This window comes from Ceratotherium simum, chromosome 15, assembly GCF_057802395.1.
Source record: "Ceratotherium simum simum isolate JZ-2026a chromosome 15, ASM5780239v1, whole genome shotgun sequence".
Lineage (NCBI taxonomy): Eukaryota > Metazoa > Chordata > Mammalia > Perissodactyla > Rhinocerotidae > Ceratotherium > Ceratotherium simum.
The window spans coordinates 28,147,288-28,168,595 of NC_141914.1; the positions used below are offsets into that span (position 1 = coordinate 28,147,288).

The window sequence follows — 21,308 nt, forward strand, 5'->3', positions numbered from 1 at the left end:
TCCAAACACAGAGGGGTTCAGACGCTCAGTGGCTAAAACGAATGACAACTATCAGCTGCAGGTAAGAGAGAGGCCGGTTATTTTCTCACATAATAAGCAGTTCAGAGGGAGGGAGTCAAGGCTGGGGCAGTGACTCAACAAGGTCCTCACTGTTGTCTGTGTAGCTTGTGGAGGTGTTGGCTAACGGGTCAGAGGGGGCACCCCCGGCCAGCACATCTGGGTTCAAGACAGGAAGAAGGAACAGAGCTCTGCCAACTGTGTCCTTTCCCCCTTTTATCAGGAAGGCAAAAGCTGTTCTAGAAACCCTGAACAGACATCCACTCATATCTCATTGAGCAGAATTGTGTCATGAAACGCCTGGAAATGAGGAAGCCTGCAAAATTATTTTGCTGCCCCCTCCCCCAAAGTATAATTTCAGAATAGTACAAAAGAAAACCTGGAGACAGATGAGCAATGAGCACTGTTTGCTTCGATTAGCGCTTTGCGTGAAACGGAGATTGAAATCAACTTCTTCTCCCCAGGAGTTTCTCTAATCTCCTGTAGTGTGGAGGCCATCCTCAGAGGGCAGGACCTCTCCTTCCCCGGCACAGTTGAGGGTTGGGGGGTGGCTGTTGGAAGTGGCAGTCACAGGCTACAGAGCCCCTAGCCCAGACCTCTTCATCCTCTGTGATGCCACGCTGGGGCTTCTTGCCTTCCACCCTGGGCTGTGGCTTCTGAGCTCACTATGGCTTCAGCGGTCACTGTGGACATAGGGCTCTCGGAGGCAGTATCGGGGTGGGGTCCTGTGGGCACCGGAGGTCCGGCCACACGGCTCTGGCAGGATGGCATGCCCCTCATGAAGGAGTCTCGTCCCCCGCCTCAGGTCCCGCTTCCCTGGCTCGACCCGAGCCTGCTGGCTGCCTTCACTGGAGTCCTGCTGGTCTGTGTCAACGGACTCTTCTTCGGTTTCCCGTGAGTCTCCCACACAAGCCGGCAGTTTTCTTACAGAGAGTCAGAAAGGAAAACAGATCAGGAGAGTCCGGACAGGTGAAGTGTAGAAGAGGCATCAGGGAAGGGAGGATATTCTAGGCAGAGGGAACCCAATATGCAAAGGCACAGAGGCATAGAGTGCTCGGTGCCTTTGGGAGCTATTGGTGGCTGGTAATATTGGGTGACATTTGGTGGAGCCGCTCTGGATCTGTGACTACTCTGGCTATTTAGAGCAGGCTTTGACGTCGGTGAGTCCTGACCAGGTGGACTGAGTCCCCCGAGAAGCTTGGGCCCCCCGGGATCAGGACTGAGTCCTACTCTGGTCTCAGTTGCAGATGGCTGGCCCAGAGTGGGGAGTGGTTCTTTCCCATTGTCACAGGCCTCCCATTGTTCGTCCTCACCTTCAGCAGTCTGGTTTTCCTGAACTTCTCAGACTCTGACATCTTGCATCAAGGTGTGCTCTCGGGCCCTAGGTTAAGGAGGTAGCACCCTAAAGGCTCCTGCATGCAGGGATGATTCCTAAAGTGCTCCTCCCCTCTCACCTCCGTGGGTCTCAAGACCCCGTCAACCCCTATCCCCTTTGCTTGGGCCCTGCTTCTGGTGCTTCATTTCCCAAGCCACCAAGATGTGAAAAAACTGCAGTCTGGAGGCTTTCCAATTGCTCTGGAGGGGACGGCAGGGCAGGCCAGCGAGAGAAGCCAGCTCTTGGCAACCACTCAGTTCTGTCTTCTTCCTTCCCACTGCACACACTGCTTACAGCATCAATCACAGTTCCAAAGGCCTGAGTCATCACAGACTCCTCTGGCTGGAAGTCTACCTTCCCTTGGATTGCCAGCCTCTCCGAGTTTGGTCAGCTTTCTCAGTGGGGACTAGGATTCCCCTGCCCCCCTCCTCCCCACCCTTTCCGGAGCCCAGTGATGCTGCAGGGCTGTCCGAGACTCCCGCCAGCAGCAGACTGATGAAGTGCTCCTGCTGCTGCACAATCCTCTTCCCATGCCAGGCTCCAACGAACAGGGCCCCAGGACGGTGCATGTGGAATGGGTGAACCACACAGCCTTCTGCGTGCGTGGTGCTCACAGTGCTGCTTCCACCGCCCGCCGCGGACGTACCCGTGCCCCTGGTGAAACATTTGTGTTAGGTGAGCGCCCCTCTCATCTGCCCCCTTCCGGCCCCCACCCACACCTGCCCAGCACCTGGCCGGTTCAAGAGGCCCACTTGCACAGGGGACCAGCAGCAGGCCTCAAACCACTTCCAGGACTGCCAAGGCCAAGGGTGGCAGTAACTCCCAGCCAGTCTTCGTCGCTCATGCAGCTCACTGCCTCCCTGCCGGCACCTGTCCTGGGAGGCTGGCCCCTGCCGACCCACGTGCTCACACGCCCAGGAGCATCCACATCTATGCTAAGCCTGGTCAGGCCAGGGGGAGAAAAGGCACCCCTGTCCTACCCCAGGGCTCGCTGACACTAGATGCCCAGGGGCCCCACACTGGCTGTAGGCCTGGCCTGGGGAGCTTTACCTGTCCTCTTCTGGTGTCCAGAACGCTGCCCCCTTCCCTCTGCCCAGGACTTAGAACATCACTGCAAGTGTGTCAACAACAGCATCGGTCAGTGCAACTTTGGCTTCTTCATGCTGCCCATCCTGTCCCTATGCCTCTCCTCGGGCAGCTTGCTGGTCACCTCCGTGGTCTTCCTGGTGCGCACGACTCACCTGCCCTTGGGCATGGATAGGGTCATCCCATCACCGCCAGTCTGCTGGGCCCACTTGGGGAGCAGTGGGGAGGGCGGGGACAGCCGAGTGGCGGGGTGCCAGGGGCGGAGCGATTGGTGGGCCAGGTTAGAGAGAGAGAAGGGTGAGGAGGAGCAGTCTGGACCAGGTGAGGATGGTAGGGTCGGGGAGATGGGTGGGGCTAGGATGCACTGTGGCAATTGGAGAATCTAGCCCTGTCTTGGGGGGAGGGTGCTGAGGGTGGCACCGAGACCAGGTCGGCAGGGTGGGGTGAGGTTTACCAGGGGTTGGAGGGTGGGGAGAGGATGGACTGGCTGGTCGTGTGCGGGTCCGTTAGGGGCGGAGTCGGGGTGAGGGGCGGGGCCGAGGAGGACCGATGGGGGCGCAGCTCCTTAGCTCGTGGGCAGCATCATGGTGGCGGTATCCGCCACTGGCTCCCTGTGCCTCCCTTGGTGCTTCTGCTGATGAAGGCCAGGTCGGTGAGCGCCGCCCAGCGCTCCTACGAGGACAAGGTACGCGGGTCCCCGGGGGCGCCACGACAGCGGGCTCTGGGCGGTCACCTTGCGCCTCCTGGACCGCCACACTTGCCACTCTTTCTACCCCGCCCCGGTCCTCATGGCCTGACGTCCCTCGAAGGTGCCTCGTTAGCCCTTCAGACACAGATTCAGCTCAGATCTCACCTCCTCTGGGGCTCCGGGGTCCCTCTCCCTCCCGCGTGCACTGCGTCGAGGGCCTACTGTGTGCTAGGCCGCGCGTGCATTATTTTGAGCGCTTGGCGTGGAAAGAGTAAGGTCACATCCTGCGCTCCTGTTGGTAAGGACCCTGAAGTCAGGGAAACTCCAGCCCGACGCCCTGGAACACTGAGAGAGGAGCCTGCCCTCCGGTGTGCAGCACAGACTCTGCAAGGGACTGGAGGCTTCAGAGCACCACGGTGTAGAGGGTTTAGAGGGGCAGAAGGCCGAGGGGAGGGCATTGCAGGTGAGGGGCACAGCATGCAAAAAGGCCGGGAAGATGGCAAGTCTGTCGAATATTGATAAGATGCTGAGGAGCAAGTTGTAATTGGAGCAGAAAGTGGATGGAAAATCAAGTGGACTGCTAGGGATTGGCCATAGGGAAACAGCCCAGATGTTCCAGTGGAGCATTAGTCTTGGTGCCGTGGAAACCTGGGAGCCAAAACAAGATTTTTTGTTTTTAACATGGAGTAAAATTCACGCTTTTTTAGTGCCTAGTTATAGGAGTTTTGACAGATGCATGCAGTCCTGTAACCACCACCAGAATTAAGATTTCGAACAGTTCCATCACCCCCCCAAATTCTCTTAAGGCCTTTTGTAGTCAGTTTCTCCCGGTACCGACTGCCCCTGGAAACCACTGATTTGTCTTCTATCCCTCTAGTCTTTCCTTTTCCAGAGTCTCACGTGAATGGACTCATAGCCTTTTGATTGCGGTGTCTTGCACTTAGCATAATGCGTTTGAGATTCCTCCATGTTGCAACTATGTGCGCTATTCCCACCTCCAGGACTTTCCAGGTGGCTTCTGCCTGCTCAGCTTTTCTCCCTGAGCTACGTGTGGCTGGCTCCTTCTCATCTCTGAGCTCTCTGCTTCAATGCCCCTGCTCAGCTAGCCTCCCCCCGGCCCTGTGTGACGTTGCCCCCACCATCCGTCCTCCCACCATTGTGTAAGCTCCACGAAGGCAGGGACTCTTTGGGGCTTGTTCTCCGTTCCACCGTTCAACTGCCTGGAGCAGTAACTGTCTGTGACTATTTCTTGAATGAAAGAAATGACCCCGTGACAATTGCTATTGTCATTTCCATTGCATAGGCTTTTCCAGGCAACTAGGCTGAGAGAGTTAAGCACCTTGCCCAGGGTCGCACAGCCTGGAAATGAAGGAGCTGGATTGAAACCCAGGGGTCCTGAGGCTAAGCCCGTATTCTTCACCATTATACACACTCACTCTTGGTGTGTGTTCACGTGGATACGGGAGAGAGCGTGGAGTGATACAGACAATCAAATGCAGCCCTAAAGGGTTGTTTCGGTTGATGAAGGTGGGGATGGGCATGTCCTGACTGTTCAGTACAGAAGTGCTTGTGCAGTGTCTTGTGAGTGCTGGCTTGGGCACTCGACTCTTTCTCGCACCCGCAGTATCTACAGGCTCCTGTGTGCACCTCCACAGCGCAGAAGCTGAGAGAGAGCAGGGCCTGAGCACCCATAGCCTGCCACCCCTCGCTCCATCACACTCATTTGTCTTCTTAGAAGATTGTCCCCCACCGTATTTGACTGCATCATCTCAGTAGATATGATGGGACAAAAGTGTTCTATCGCCTAAAGATCTGCCTTAGACAAAAGAAATGCCTTAAACAAAATTAAACGTGTTTCTTTCCTGCAGAGCATACTGGACCTTTTAATCTGATTTACATTATTAATTTCCAAAAGGATGTCATAGACCACAGCTTGTACAAAACTTGTGTTTCTGCCGACTCTGTTTTCACGATGCGCTCCTCGGGATTCTTATTCCAGGAACACACTTTGGGAAATGCTTGTCTAGCCGACCGTTTTGAAAACAACTATACCTTTAGCAACTAGCACATTTCCCACTGTCTCTGAAATAGCGAAGATTCCTTCTTTAAATAATGCAAACAATATCACAACATTAAAATTTTGAAAAAAAGTGGATGAGTCATAATCCTAGCTAGTCCCCAACCCAAAATTATTTTCCTTTTTGCGTATTTGTTTCCAGGGAGGTTAAGATCGTAAGCTCTGGAGTCAGAGATAGCTGAGTTCAAAGCGAAATTCTCCTTCCTGCTCTAGGACCTTGGACAGCTTATTTATCCTCTCATTAAACCTCTTAGCACTGGGCCGGCCCCGTGGCTTAGCGGTTAACTGCGTGCTCTCCGCTGCCGGCGGCCCGGGTTCGGATCCTGGGTGCGCACCGAGGCACCGCTCTTCCAGCCATGCTGAGGCCGCATCCCACATACAGCAACTAGAAGGATGTGCAGCTATGACAGACAACTATGTACTGGGGCTTTGGGGGAAAAATAAATAAATAAAATCTTTAAAAAAAAACCTCTTAGCACAGCACCTGGCGTGTAGTATTTGCTCAATAAAAAGTCGTTTTAAAAAATATGCTGATTAGGGGCTGACCCGGTGGCCCAGTGGTTAAGTTCACGCCCTGTTCTTCAGTGGCCCGGGGCTTACAGGTTTGAATCCTGGGCCAGACCTACACAGCGCTCATCAAGCCGTGCTGTGGCGGCATCCCACATATAAAATTGAGGAAGATTACCACGGATGTTAGCTCAGGGACAGTCTTGCTCACCAGAAAGAGAAAAAAAGGTGTAAAAAAACGTAGTTTTAAAAAATATGTTGCTTAGAGTGCATAGAGAGTATCTTGCTGCAATCATATTGTAAAGATTATATTCTGGTTTTTCATCTAACATTTCATCTCTGCCTTTCAAAACTATTTTCATAATTATTTTGAAAATTATAAAATATTCCCAAAACAAAGACAATAATAGAGCAAACATAAAATATACCCGTAACTCCATTTTAAAGAGTTTTACGAAATTGCTCATTTTGCTTCAAAAGTTATTTTTAGCAAAACAAAACATTACAGACGTATCTGAAGCCCCCTGTATGTACCTCCCGGATCCTCTTCCCTTCCTGACCTCACTCCCCAGGGGTAACTGCTATTCTGAAGTTGGTGTATATCTTTCCCAATCATGTTTTAATTTTTACAACATATGTTCACACTCAACATATGATATCGCTTTGCATCTTCAAAAACCTAGGCAAATGGCACCATCCCACACAATGCTTTTCCCACCCAACATTGTTTTCACGATTTTTATTTTTATCATGACAAACAAATGCTGCGGTAAGCATTCATGGATGTGTCTCCTTGGCGTGTATAGGGGAGTTCCTGTGTTCGGACCCGCCGGACTGGAATTGCTGGGTGTAGGAGATGAGAATCTTCAGTGTTGCAGATATCTAATTACCCTCCAAAGTGGTTACACCAATTTTTACTCCCACCAGCAGTCTATGAGAGCTCACAGTTCACCTCCAATTCACCATCACTGGGGAATCTCAGGCTTTTTATTTTTGCCCATAAGATAGGAGTGAAATGATATTTCATTGTTTAATTCCCAGTTGCCTAATTCCTAACAAAACAGATAATCTTTTTGTATATTTATTGGCCATCTGGGTATCTTCTTCTGTGAATCATCTCTTCATATATTTTATCCAATTTCTATGGGGTAATTTTTCTTATGCTGCCTACTCATCCTTCATTGTTTAGAGGCTTGAAAATATCTTCTCCTGGTCTATGGTTTGGCTTTTAATGTTGTTTTTACTGTTTTTAGTTGTGCAGAAGTTTGTTTACCTTATGTGGTCAATCTTCTCCATGATTATTTGTGCTTTTTTCTGTTTTAAGAAATTATTGTCTACTCCCAATCATAAAAATCTCTCTCTCTATTTTCTTTTGTAAAGGTATTTACATTTTACGTTTAGGTACTTAATCCAGATTAAAGCTACTTTGGAGCTATTTTCATGGTTATTTATTTGCCATAGGGACAGGCAATTGTCCAGCATCTCTTCTTGGAGAATCCATCCTGCCCCCGATATGTGTAGCATCGTTTCATAAAGCCAGTCCCTGAGTGGGCAGTGGTCTGTTCCGGGCCCTCTATTCTGTTCTATTTGTCTACTTGTCAGGCCCCTTACAGTTAGTACCTCATAGCTTTAATTACTGTCGTTTTAGCATCTAAAGCTAAAGTAATCTCTGGTAGGGCAGGTACCCTGCTTTCACTTTTTGAGAACTCTCTTGCCTTTTCTTGGCCTTGCACTCCTCCATATAAATGTTTGGATCAGTCCATTAAAAAAAAAGTCCTGTAGGGATTATAATTGCAATCATATCACAGGCATTTCACAAATGAATTAGTGAAAGGTTCAATAGCTCTTCGAGAATAGCTCTTTCTTAAGTGACATTTAATTCAAGGAACACAAGAATTTACAAATGAAGGAGGAAGGGGTTTCGCCACATCCTCCAATGGGCGCCTCTTCCTGACGCCCTGTTTCCGGCACTGTTATCACTTTGCCCAGATCCCGAGTCATCATTAGAGTCTCTTTTACTTTCCTTCTTTGTATAGATATTTAGCAGATTGCCGGCTCTTTCTTTGATTTGCCTGTTCCCTAGCCTTCCCTTCCTTTCCCTGACTTTGCCCTGGTTCAGCCTCTTGTCTGTCTTGCTGGGCTGGGGCAATAACCTCCCGTTTATGACCCTGCTTCTCAAGACTTTTCTTCCCTGAAGGCACCCTGATTACTGATCAGTGGTCGTAAAGCACCATCCAGGCCCTCCCAATCTCAGAGCCCTCTGTCTGCTGGATCAAGTACAGCTCCTCTGCCTGACGCTCAGCAGGCCCCAGCTTTCCTGCCAAGCCCTCTCAACTGTCACCTGCTTTCCATCGGTGACCTTGACTCCTGCCGGATCCATCTCCTCAGTGTCTGGGGAACCTGCCTGCTCATTCAGTCTCCATGGCCACCCCAGCCGTGCCCACTGCCTGCTCTCCACTCTCCACTTGCTACCCAACTCCAACAGTTCCACCTGGAACAAGGCAGCTCACCCGACGACCAGAGCCAGAATGGTCTCCCTACTGTGAACATCCTTGGTGCTTCTATTTGCAGACTTTGTGGCAAAGCAACGTGGTAAGGCAGGGTTTCTCAATCTGAGCACTGTTGACACCTGGCCCAGATAATTCTTTGTTGTGGGGGCTTTTCTTTGTTTCCAGGCTTCATCCCTGGCCTCTGCCCACTACATGCCAGGAGCACCCTCTAGTTGTGGCACCTGAACCTGTCTCCAGACCTTGTCAGAAGTCCCCTGGGGGACAACATGGCCTCTGGTTGACAACCACTGATGCAAGGGAAGACTTGTACCCCCAGCTGCACAATCTGAACAACGGGTTCCTGGAGCTGGAGGTGGCAGCTGCCTCCTGGCACGAACCACAGAGCAGCTACAAGGTGTCTCTGGACACTCTCTGGCAGTTGGCATCTGCTCTGGTTCAGAGCATCTGAAACGGGGCTGAATACTGCCCAAGGCCGTGTCCACGTCTTCCTCCTGATGCACGCTGAGCACATCCTGTTGTTCAGAGAGCGTCTGCTCCTTGAGGTGACGAGATCAGAAGGAGGTTGGGAAAGCATTTAGGATACCATAGAGACACCTATTTATCCACATCTTCGAGGAAGTTAATCATGCAGTGGGAAAACAAAATACAACGTGGATATGAACCACATTTGCTATAAAGGTGCTAGATTCATTTGACTGTCGATGACTTAGGTGTCCAGGGAATAAACTGAGTCCCATCCTCTGCCTCTCATTTTCAAAAGCATTCAGTGATAGGATCTAGTGGGCCAGCAGGGTCAGAATACTTTCACAGGTTCATCTACATTTTAAGAATTTTATTGCTAGTGGCTACCCCTCTGGAATGACACAGGCCCTTTCCCAAGGAGGCTGTTGTGCAGGCGTCAAGGGGATTCTGTGGGGCTTGGATCATTCGGGCACCGTCCTGAGTCCCTGGATGGCCCTGGGGTCTGAAAACTGCTCCAGGCCAGTGTCCCCTGTTTGAGAGTTTTGAGCCTGGGATCTGTGGGAGGCCCCACATGCAAGTTTGTCTCCCGGGCTATGTTGTCACGTCCCTTCTTTGACCTACTGGCTCCGTGAGGAGTTGCTCTTCTCCAAGGCCTTAACCACGACGGACACTGGGCCAGCCATCCTCCCAGGCTCTCCAGGCTGGCCAGCTCAGGACCACCTCTCCTCAGCTCCTCTCAGCTGTCCTGACTCCCGCTGGGATGCTCATTTCCTCCCTTCAGTTCCCTCTGGGGAGGGTCCCTGACTCACCTCTCAGAAGCTGGGCTGCGGTGGGCGGGAGAGAGAAGCAGGCAGAGGGGATGCTGTAGCTGGTTTTCAGTATGTCCAGAAGATCTGCCGTGTACCTGGAGAGACATCAGCCTGCCTTCAGAATATGGGGACTTGGGGAAGGGGGAGGGTACCAGAAGGGACACCAGTTACTTGACACTCCCTCAAACACTCCTGGGTTCAGGAAGCCTGGCCATTTCCCCTCAAGACCTGTAGGGAAGGGAGAATTGGCCCAGGCTAGGGTGTCAGGCAGGCTGCCACGCAGGCCACAGGCAGGTCTGGCTGTGGTGTCCAAAAAGCCCACAGTGCATTCTCTCCACTTCCATTGAGGCAGCAGCCCAGAGGCTGGCTGTGGAGAAAGAGCAGGGTCTCAGAGAAAGAGCTTAGCACCCTCAGGAGCCTTAGCACCAGGGATGGGTCCCCAACTGTTCAGGTCCTGTGCAAGTCCCCCAGAGTCCCCACCTCTGGGATCTATCTTTCTCCAGTTGGCGTGCAAAGCCAAGGCTCCGAGGGCTCATGCACTGGGCCAAACCCACAGTGTCCCTGAGGACCTCATGGACAGCCAGACCATTATCAGTCCTGTCTCACTCTGTGTGCTGGGAGCCAAAGGGCCCTTGGAGGGAGGGAGGGACAGGCCAGAGCCATAGGGGCCACTGCTCCTTATCAACTGGCTACTGGCTCAGGGCCTGGTGCTCTCACCTGCCTGCAGTCCAGTTTTTTTTTTTTTTTTTAATTTTTTGTTTATTGCAGTAGCATTGGTTTATAACATTGTAAAAGTTTCAGGTGTACATCATTGTACTTCTATTTCTGCATAGATTACATCATGTTCACCATCAAAATACTAATTACAACCCATCACCACACACATGTACCGAATTATCCCTTTCACCCTCCTCCCTCCCCCCTTCCCCTCTGGTAACCACCAATCCAATCTCTGTCCCTATGTGTTTGTTTATTGACACCACATCTGACTGGGCAAGAGAAACAATAGAAAAAATAAACAAGTGGGACTACATCAAACTAAAAAGCTTCTGCACAGCAAAGGATACCATCAACAAAACGAAAAGACAACCTAACAATTGGGAGAAGATATTTGCAAACTATACATCTGATAAGGGCTTAATCTCCAAAATATATAAAGAACTGGGGTCCAGTTTTATCTGAGTCCTGCCTGACTGCGTGATCTTCTCTCCCTCTCCAGCTCTGCAGGCAGGCACTGAAGGGCAAGGAGGGGTGGGCAGGAGGGGGCCCTGAGGGAGGCGGCTCCCACTGGCCCTGTTGCCTGCTGGCCTTTCCCAGAGGACTCAGGCCACAGGTAGGTGGAGTGGCCAGTCTTCCCCTCTGGCTCTTTCCCTCTTGGAGCCTTTTGTGCCCACAAGTTCCCAGAATCTCTCTCAGAGTTCACCCCGGAGGAATTGGATCCTGTCTGCTGGCTGAGTTCCCTGGCTCCTGACTCCTCCCTGTCCCTAGGTGTGGTCCCTCCTGCCTCCCTCCCACAAATGCCTTTGGCCACCCCTTGCCCCTGGCCCACCCCGATCCTACTTCCCCCACTAAGGAGCCTTCTAGGGCAATGGTAGGGACAGAGTTCTCAATCCTCCCTGCAAGACCTCCTGGACAGCAACCCTCCCTCCCCCAGAACCTGTCCGGAGCTCAGGCTCTGGTGCCCTGGTGATGGGAGAGTCAGGGCTGAGGCCTAGGCTGTGCTGGTGCTGTTGGCCCGGCGTGTGGAAGGGAGGACCAGCTGGAAAAGCCAGATGAGGCCTTTGTGGGTTTCCCAAAGCCCGGCCCACCACATGTAGATGACGGGCTTATCCAGCCACACAGCAGCGAAGGTTGCAGCAAATGCGAGGGAGGCTGTATTTCAGAGGCAGAGGTCCTGAGTGAGATTTCTGGGCATTTTGACACATTTTGAAAAACTGACAATTTTTATAAGCCGATTATATGCTTATGAACTATTTTACTGACTGGTGATTTCTCTTCTCTCTCAAAATAGATTTAAACCTATCTGATGCAAAAGAGTGTGACCCTAGGTTCCTGGCACAGGGCCTCACACATACTCAGTGCTCCTTAGAATTGGTTGCATGACTTATAAAGTAATAAAATCATGGCAACAGCAGCCGCTAATGTGTATTAAGCTTTTATGGACCACCAGGTGCTGTGTGAAATACAATATGTTCCTGATCTCATTTCAATCTTATAAACACTCTTATCAGGTAAATACTATCTTTATTCCCAATTTCCAGTTAAGGAAACTGAGTTTCAGAGAGGTTATGACATCAGATTGGATAGAAAGCTGTGGAGGTATGGAGAGAGCTGAAGGGACCTGCTATAGGGGCTCTGTTGAGGTTCGGGTGAAGATTTGTGATGGTAAGGAAAGGACTCATAGGGGGTCAAGAGAGTGAATTCTGGGAAAGCAGAGGCGGCTCTTGCCCTGGCTGGGGAGTAGATGCGATCAGAGGAGGCAGTTACTGCTGTGGTAGCAAGAGGACTCCCTCGTCCTGTCCGCGAACACCTCCAAGTATCTCCCCAGGGTCAACAGAATCCTCTCCCTCTCTCAGCCTCCCCCTAAAGTACATGCTGGGGACAGGACAATGCAGGGAACCAGGAGTCTCAGGGGCCCCATTACCTCCTGCGGTGGGGATAGAGGCACAACAAAGAATGAAGGGCACTGAGCCCCAGAGGGTCCATCACCTTGGCAGCCCTGACAAAGACACAGGCTGACTCAGCTTCCTCAAACTATGTGCACAGAGCGCTCCCTGGGTCGTTCATCTCTAGCCAGCGAGAGGCCTTGAGCTTAATGGGCCAAAGCTCTGAACCTTAGCCTGCTCCAGAGCGGATAACAGGGTGCTGAGGATGTTCTCCAAAACTTCTTCAGGACAGAGTTGGGGGTGGGGGAGGCAAGAGAGGTGAATTGAAGAGCAGGAGGGAGTCGGGAAGGGAGGCGGCTGGGCTGACACTCAATGCTCCCACAGCTGGGTTGTAGGGGCTGTGAGGTCTGGGGGAGACTGGCGAATTCTCAGGATGGCTGAGGATGGCGGGAGGAATGGCAGGGTGTTGGTGAGAGGGAGGACTTTAGCTGTGACGGGGTACTTCTGCCCCACCCAAAGTCCCGCAGTGGCTATCTTCTGTGCAGGGTGACCCGTGACTAGTCCAGGGCGATGCCCTGACTCAAGGCCAGCCAATTCATAGCTCAGCTGTGGCAAGAGAGGACGAGCTGGACCAGCCAATCAATTCTTCTCTTGACAGTTTTGGACTGCTACCTCTCAAACACTGATTTTTAGAGCCAAGAAGAACACAGCTTCCTTCGTTTCATGTTTTTGCCGTAATTTCCCTCACAAAACTGTATGATAATGTGATACGACACCTATCCCTTCAGTTTGGCTTTCTCGGTGTAAGGGTCATTTTTGACAGATAAAAATACGCAAAAGAAACCTGAGATTCACCGTTTTTTCCCCAGGACTCCTCAATCATTTGATGTTTAAAAGCTGTGCTCTCTCTTTTCAACAAATTCTTATTGAGATAAAATTCACATAACATAAAATTCAGCATTTTCTTCTTTAAAGTGCATAAATCAGAGGTTTTGAACGTATTTGTAATGTTGGACAACTATCTCCATTAATCTAATTGCAGAATCTTTCCATCATCCCAAAAAGAAGCCTCATACTTCCCAATTCCTCCTTCCTCCCATCCCCTGGCAACCATTAATCTACTTGCTGTCTGTACGGTTTTGTCTCTTGTGGATGGTACATCTAAAGAGAATCATACAATATGTGGCCTTTTGCATCTGACTTCTTTCATTGAGCATGTTTTCAAGGTTTATTCATGTCACAGTATGTATCAGTACTTCATTCCTTCTCATGGCTGAATAATAGTCTGTCATACGGATATGTCATATTTTGTTTTATCTACTCATCATCTAATGGACATGTGAGTTGTTTCCCTGTTTTTGGCTACTATGAATAATGCTGCTACTTCGCTGAGCTCATTTGTTTGCTCTGTGTGTGTGTGTGTGTGTGTGTGGGTGGGTGGGTGGGTGTGGGTGTGTGTGTATTGATTAGGGTTTTCTATATACAAGATCATGTCATCTGCAAATGGATATAGTTTTACTTCTTCCTTTCCAGTGTGGATGCTTTTGTTTGTTTTTCTTGCCTAACTGCTCTGGCTAGAACTTGCAGCACAGTGTTAAATGGAAATGGCAAAAGCAAGCACGCTTGTCTTGTTCCTGATCTTACGGGGAAAGCTTTCAGTCCTTCCCCATCAAGTACAATGTTAGCTGTGGGGTTTTCATCAATGCCCATTATGGGGTTGAAGAAGTTCCCTTCTATCCCTGGTGTGTGAGCGTCTTCATCACAGAGGGGTGTTGGATTTTGCCAAATGCTTATTCGCCATTGAGATGATCATGCTGTGTTTTCCCTGCACTCTATTAATATGGTGTAGTACGTTGATTGACTTTTGTGTGTTGAACCACTCTTGCGTTCCTGGGCTAAATCTTACTTGATCCTGGTGTGTAATCCTTTAATATGCCCCGGTTTCAGTTCTCCAGTATTTTGTTGAGGGTTTTTGCATCTATATCCATGAAGGATACTGGTCTGTAGTTTGTATGTGTGTGATGTCTTCATCTGGCTTTGGTGTTATGGGGATACTGACTTGCTAGAATGAATTGGATAAAGTCTTCCTTCTTCTGTTTTTCGGAAGAATTTGAGAAGGATGAGTGTTCATTCTTTAATGTGTTGAGAATTTACCAGGGAAGCCATAGGCCATTCTTTTCTGAAGAGCCTACCATGTTGTCCCTTCTTCAACGTTTAGCTGTTTTAGACTAGCTCCTTATCGGTTCATGGCCGTTTGGGTGACTTCAATGGTATTCTAATATCACTTCTATAAACATCATTAAATTCTGCTTCTTTTGCAAGATTTTAAATTTCACTTTGCAGTAAGTTTTCGTTACACCTGCACTTGGCATTGTTTTACATTGCAGTTGAGATGGGAAATGAAGATGCTACTTTTGAGTGAAAGGTGATGTTTGGGTGGGGCCTCATTTCTTGTTCATGAGTGAATATTTTTGCGTTCTGGTGTTTTTGTTTACTACGTAACATGCTAACTTTAGGGATTCAGAGGTTGACAACTAAGAACGCAAAAAGCCCCCTGAATTCTACAACTACAAACACCGAAATACATGGTGCTAATTTCAGTAAATTAATGAAAGAGAAGTCCCCAAACAGATTCTAAAGAGTAGCCTGCAGAATGTTTATTAGGCAATGATTTTGGGATCAACACCTGTGGAAGGGAAGGGAAGGGAAGGGAAGGAAGCGGGCCTGAGCAGAGGGAGAAGTCCATCTGTGGTAAGGGCCCCACAAAAGCCTGAGGTAACCCAGAGGTCACATGGGGGCTGGGATGGCCCTTCAGGATTGTCCTGCACTGGGGCAAAGTGGCTGGGCCTTGAAACTCTCCTGTTGACCAGTCCCTGGATGCAAACAAACTGCCCCTGAAGGAGGCGGGACCTTGGGTGAGGCAATTTTCTTTCGAGGAGGCTACCCTCAAAGCAGAGGCTGTCTTCCAGCAGCTGGGGGATAGATTCTGCCTTCCAGAACTGGGGTCTGGGAGGCACCTCACAGGGCCACCCACAGATCTTAGCATATATGAAGAACTTAGTAACTGTTGTAAGAGGAAAAGGAAAGCTTACTTGATAAATGATGCTGGAACAATTTACTGTGATGACATGAGTGACATACACGATTAGACCTTTACCTTATGTCTTACCACTACCTGAATGTCAGATAGATTAAAGATTTAAATGACAAAGAAAATAAGAAGTATAGGTAAATATTTATCAGAGAGAAGGAGAGGCAAAGACTTAGAAGAAAAGTAAGATGATGCTAAGGAAATGTCAATAGATTTGATTACAGAAAAACAACAAAACCTGATATTCAAAATTGCACACAGAATTAAAAGTCAAACAAAAAACCAGAAATATATTTGCAATAAACAGTGCCAAAAGTTTTAAAGAAAGGAGCTCCTGTAAATCAGAAATAAAAACCCAACACTTCCATCAAAAGCACAATGAGATACCACTTGATACCCATTAGTATAGATGTTATAAAACAGCAACAGAAGAAAACAGAAAGTGTAGGCAAGGATGTGAAGAAATTGGAACCCTTGCGCATTGCTGACAAGAATGTAAAACAGTGCAGCTACTGTGGAAAATCATATGGCCGTTCCTCAAAAAATTAAACATAGAATTACCATACGATCCAGATCTTGCGCTTCTGGCTATGTACGCCAAAGAATTGAAAGCAGGGACTTGAAGAGATATTTCTACCCTCTGGTTCACAGCAGCTTTACTCACGATCGCCAGAAGGTGGAAAGGACCTAAATGTGCAACAACAGATGAATGGATAAAGCAAATATGGCATATGCATACAACGAAATATTATTGGGCCTTGAAAAGGAAGGAAGTTCTGATACATGCTACAACATACCAACTTTCAGGACTGCTAAATGTCAGAGACGAATCTTGAGGACATTATGCTAAGTGGAATAAACCATACGCAAAAAGACAGATATCCTATGATTGCACTTGTATGAGGTACCTAGAGTAGTCAAATTCATAGAGTCAGAAAGCAGAACAGTGCTTATCAGGGGCTGGAGGTAGTGGAGAATGAGGAGTCATTATTTAATGGGTACAGAGTTTCTGTTTGGAATGATGAAAAGTTCTGGAATGAATAGTAGTGATTGTCACATAGCAATGTGAATGAACGTAATGGCACAGAACTGCTCATTTAAAAATGGTAAATTTTATGTTATGTTTATTTACCACATAGAGAAAAGAAAAATACCCCAAGATATAAACTTGAACTGTGAGTGATAAAAGATATAAAAGGGCAATTAACAAAACAACTATAACAAAATGACCTACAGGTGTATAAAAATATTTAATTTCGTAAGTAATTTAAGGAGATATGAATGAAAAGATCAGCATATCATTTGTCATCTATAAACCTGGTGAAATTATTTTATGTTAATATTTAATTATAATCTTAGTCTTATGGCATGGGTATGCTCACAATGGTAGTATAAACGTGTGCAAACTTTCAGGAAAGCATCTTGCAAACTATGCAAAAGAAGTTTCAAATGTTCACATTCATTGACCCAAATCCAACAGTTAGGAATCTATTCTAAGGGTATCATAGGAGATGCAGGCATGTGGATAATGGCAGACGGCACCCCTTGAACAAAGAACTCCGTGCAGTGAGGGAGCCAGCTCTGTGAATATTTGTAGCGGAGAATGCTGTGTGCCTGTTGGCATGGAGTGAGCATTCCTAACACTCAGTTAGGAATGAGGTCAGGAAGTGAGTGGGGCCAGATGAGGGAGGGCCTGAAGGCCACAGTAAGGAGTGTGGACTTTACCGTGAGTGAGCCGGGAAGCAATTGGAGGCTTTTGAGCAGAGGCCATGATCTAAGCTTTATAAGGAGCACTGGCTACTATTTGCAGCAGAATCTATTAAGGGTCAAGGGCGGAAGAGGCATGGGTCACTTAGGAAGGTATTGCAATATGCAAGCAAGAGAAGGTGATGGCTTGGACTCGTGAGATTTTGTTTTGAATGTCGAGCTGATGGACTGGAGGTGGAATATGAGATAGAGACAGGAGTCAGGTGACTCTAAGGGTTTGATCTGAACAGGAGGGTGAATGATGGTCCTAATTCCTGGGACGTACAGCACTGAGGGAGGAGTAGGTTTCTGGAGGAAGGAATCCAGGGATTCAGTCTGGAAAGGTGAAATGTGAGATGCCTGTTAGACACCAAGTGCAGATGTCGTCTGAGCAGGTGGAAGGATGAGTCTGGAGTTCAGGGGAGAGGACAGGGCTGGAGATACTAATTTGGGAACTGAAAGCAGATGGAGAGTAGTTAAGCTATGGACCACATGAGATGGTCTAGGAAGTGAAGTAGAGATGGAGAAGAGCACGGGATGCTCTAATATTTAGAGGTCAGAGAGGAGGGAGCATCAGCAAAGGAGACTCAGGTAGAGCAGCAAATAAAGGAGGAGGAAAACCAGGAGGTTGTGGTGTCTAATTATTGTAGACAGTACAACAGTACAACTTTTTCTACAAATGGGCTACAAGCACGCGTGCAAGTTTCGTTTGAAACTTGCTGCAAGGACAGAGGAGTCTAAGCAGTCCAATTCGAAGAGTTCTCTCAAAGACATTAATAGGAAGAAAGGAAGAGAGAATGAGAGAGAGAAAGAGAGAGAGAGGGAGGAAGGAAATGAAAGAAAGAAAAGAATGAAAGAAAAAGAAGGAAAGGGGTCAAATAAATGTCTTGTTCAAGACAATGTGACCTCTGATTGACGGTTGGCTGGGTCCTCTTGGTAACTGCGTAGAAGAAATCTTAATCTGATTAAAATCTACCAGATTTGATCAAGCACACTAGTTGTTCCCCAGGAGCAGCTAGCGATTTATCACAGGCAAAATGTCCCGGACCGGGTTTTCACACAACTTTTTCCAATACCACTTTTTCACTGAGCTAGTATTTCAAGTTCCATCTCAGCTGTGGTATTTTGTTTTGTATTGTTTTGTCAATATCATTAATTGAACATGTTACCTCTTTACATTTCTTATAGGAAGTGGAAATTAGGAATAATTAGGAAATTATCATGAATGTAAATTAATCTTTAGAAGACATACATAATCACAATTAGCAGCTATATTTTTACACACATTGATATTGTTTGTTTATGCCTGTTTCCTCCCTTAGGCAAGGATATCGAAAGGAAACCTCACGGCGACCAGGGCAGCGGTGGCAGCTCATGTGCTGGGAGGACCTGGGCTTTCAACTTGTGCATGTCGTGTTCTGTTTGGGCTGTTTTGTTTATGTAAAATAGGAAGAGGTGTAAGTAAAAGACACCCAAAGACCTCCTTGATTTCTGGCCAGAGATCAAGAGCTGTAAGACCCTAAGACTAGAGAATTAAACTCTGCCTGGAGAGTCACTTAGATGCTTCCCCAATTCCAGATATATTTTTTTGCTGAACCTATCTTCTTGTGTATTCCAAGGTCGAGATCAAGTGTGCTTTCTCCTCCAGGTTTTGCTGCCAGTCGCTACAGGCATGTAGTGAGAAACCTCCAGGTGTTCTCTGAGAGCCCCACACTGTCCAATGTTCCTGACGTGCCGTCTATAAAGCCAGTGGACAGGTACCATTTTTCTGGGAGGGATTTGTAGCATGTTTCTACTTATAAAGTATAGTTCTCGTTCCCTCATTGTGGGCTGGTCATCGCTAATTAAATGAAATTTGTTTTTAGAAGTGACATTTCAGTCATGGGCATGATAACAGATTTGATGTATTCAATTAGGTAAGAGAACTAGTTCTTATGGAAACTTTGACAATAATGACATTGCCGTGATCAATACAGGGACTCAGTAAAGGCACTGTGTGTATCTAAGCAGCCTCCTGAGCGTCTGTGTGTAAATGTATGTTCAAGTTCCTGTAGAGTTATGATGACACTAACAAGTGGAGCTCTCTAACATCACAGTTTAAATGTTTCCCAGAAGGTTCACAGGGCAGCTGGAATAGTCCCAAGCTTCAATTTGTGTAAAAGCAGTCCCCTGGATTCCACTTATTAGGGCATGATTGTAAAGTTTTCCTGAGAATTAATTAGCTTGTAATTCTCAGCTGTAACTCACAGCTTTCCATATTCAGCCTCACCGTGATAGTGTGGAGGAAGCCTTATCATCCGTGCCCGGATTCCGATAGGTGGGCCCAGGTGAAGAAGTATTTTTGCTCTTTCAAAAAGGATCGTTCTTTCCATATATTTTGGATGAATATGTCAATCAAGGAAAGATTTAAATTAAACAGCAATAGTCAGCTAAGTTTGACCATTGTCATAGTCATGGTCATAGCCTGTGAAATTCAGGGTTTGGAGACGGAACACAAAGTATAAAAAGGGACCTTATTGTATGCTCATCAGAGAAGAAAACAGTAAAACTGGTCCACAGAATTCCGAAACAGGAAGCCACAAATTCTGAAACAAATAGGCACCGTCAGATTTCCCTCATGGGCGTTACTTAGTCATATGTTGTGAATTCTCATTGTGTCAACCCAGGCTCAACAATCTGTGTTCCTCAAGTCATCTGTTGCTGGACCCTGGAGTCCTGGAGTCCCCAGTGTCAGATCCCCCCGGTGTGTGCTCTGGTGGGCACATCAGCTTCTTCTAGGAAGGCTGTAAGCATGGAGCTGTTCCCTGTATCCCTCTCTCAGGCTGCACTTCTCTGATTTTCTTCCAGAAGACCTAATCTCTGGCCAGTAGCTTCTGGCAGGGACCTTCAGGCAAAAATGAAGGGAGCAGAGAAAGCACGTGTTGATGACAAGGCAGGGCACCTTCTTACAGAGGCCAACATTATCAGATGGAGGAGAGTGCAATCTCTATGGGGGTGAGGTACATAAGTGCATGGGTCCCTGTAATTGTTCCATGAAGACTTAACTGGTAATTAATCTGAGGAGAAAATGGATTAATGGGCAGTGAAAACACTGAGGAATCTGTTATGTAAAGCGTGTGCCACAATGGCTGCCAATTGACATAAGTGTTGTAAACCAAGGAATAAAATATTCTTATGGGGCCGGCCCGGTGGCACAAGCGGTCGAGTGCGTGCGCTCTGCTGCGGCGGCCCAGGGTTCGCCGGTTCGGATCCCGGGCACGCACCGACGCACCGCTTGGCAAGCCGTGCTGTGGCGGCGTCCCATATAAAGTGGAGGGAGTCAGGCACGGATGTGGGTCCAGGGCCAGTCTTCCTCAGCAAAAAAATAAATAAAATTTAAAAAAGGAGGATTGGCAGATGTTAGCACAGGGCTGATCTTCCTCTCCAAAAACATATATATATATATTCCTAGAGGCCAGTTTGTTGACAGTCTCTGTGTTGGGCCGTGCACTTGACTTCAAATGTGCTCTTCCTGACTCTGCAAGAGGATCCAAATTAGTGAAAACTTATTCACATTGATAACACTTTACCAATAGGAAACCGACATGAAATCATCTTTCTAATTTATCAGGTTACCCCACAATGTGGGCCCAATAAGTAAGGCAGTGCTTAGAATGTCATTGAGCACACGAAGAAAATATGGAGCACGCTCGTTCTGTCTCTATGTTTTTCACATTCTTTGATGCTTGAGAGTGCCGTGTCATGGGTTCTGAGATGGTGGAGCCAGCCTGTGGTGTACCTAGCAGCCAAAAAGACACAAGGTCAATTTTGTTCTTCTGAATTTGGAGCTCAGCGTCAGAAAACAGCAACATCAGAGAGCTGTTGCTCTATATGAGTCCAGGTGCCTGAGGATAAGAAAGGGTCATAGTGCGGGCCGTATTATTCATCAGACTAACAGCCCTTTACATGGCATAGCAGAAGGTACCATAACAAACATTCAGCATTTTCAGTTTTTGTTAGAAGTGAGGACTCTCCTATCATTCTCCTAATTTGTTTAGAATTGTCTATGGTCATAACATGTCTCAAAACAGCAAAAAAGCATGTCCGTGAATAGACCCCATTCAGATGACTCACTTAGGTTTTCGCTGAGATAATGACTGTCTACCACTGGGTGGAATAGGCAGAAAGCAAATAAGGACTTTTTACTGTATCGTGTTGACAACAGACTGTTATTCAAAGGTCATTTCTCTTGCAGGCTACCAATTCTTTCTCTCTGTTATACATATACCTTTAAAAGTTTTTAATATCTCTCCGG

At 47.7% G+C, this 21,308-nt stretch overlaps 1 long non-coding RNA gene across 2 annotated transcripts; it reads left to right on the forward strand.

Annotated features, from left to right (window-relative positions):
- Nucleotides 1-3,105: 3,105 nt before the first annotated feature.
- Nucleotides 3,106-20,697, forward strand: LOC147915155 (uncharacterized). Of its 2 annotated transcripts, none has more exons than XR_015554448.1 (3): nucleotides 3,106-3,203; nucleotides 18,663-18,771; nucleotides 19,862-20,697. It is a non-coding gene; the product is annotated as an uncharacterized LOC147915155 (long non-coding RNA). The 2 variants fall into 2 exon arrangements; XR_015554449.1 differs by lacking the exon at nucleotides 19,862-20,697 and adding an exon at nucleotides 19,681-19,738.
- The last annotated feature ends 611 nt before the right edge of the window (nucleotides 20,698-21,308 follow it).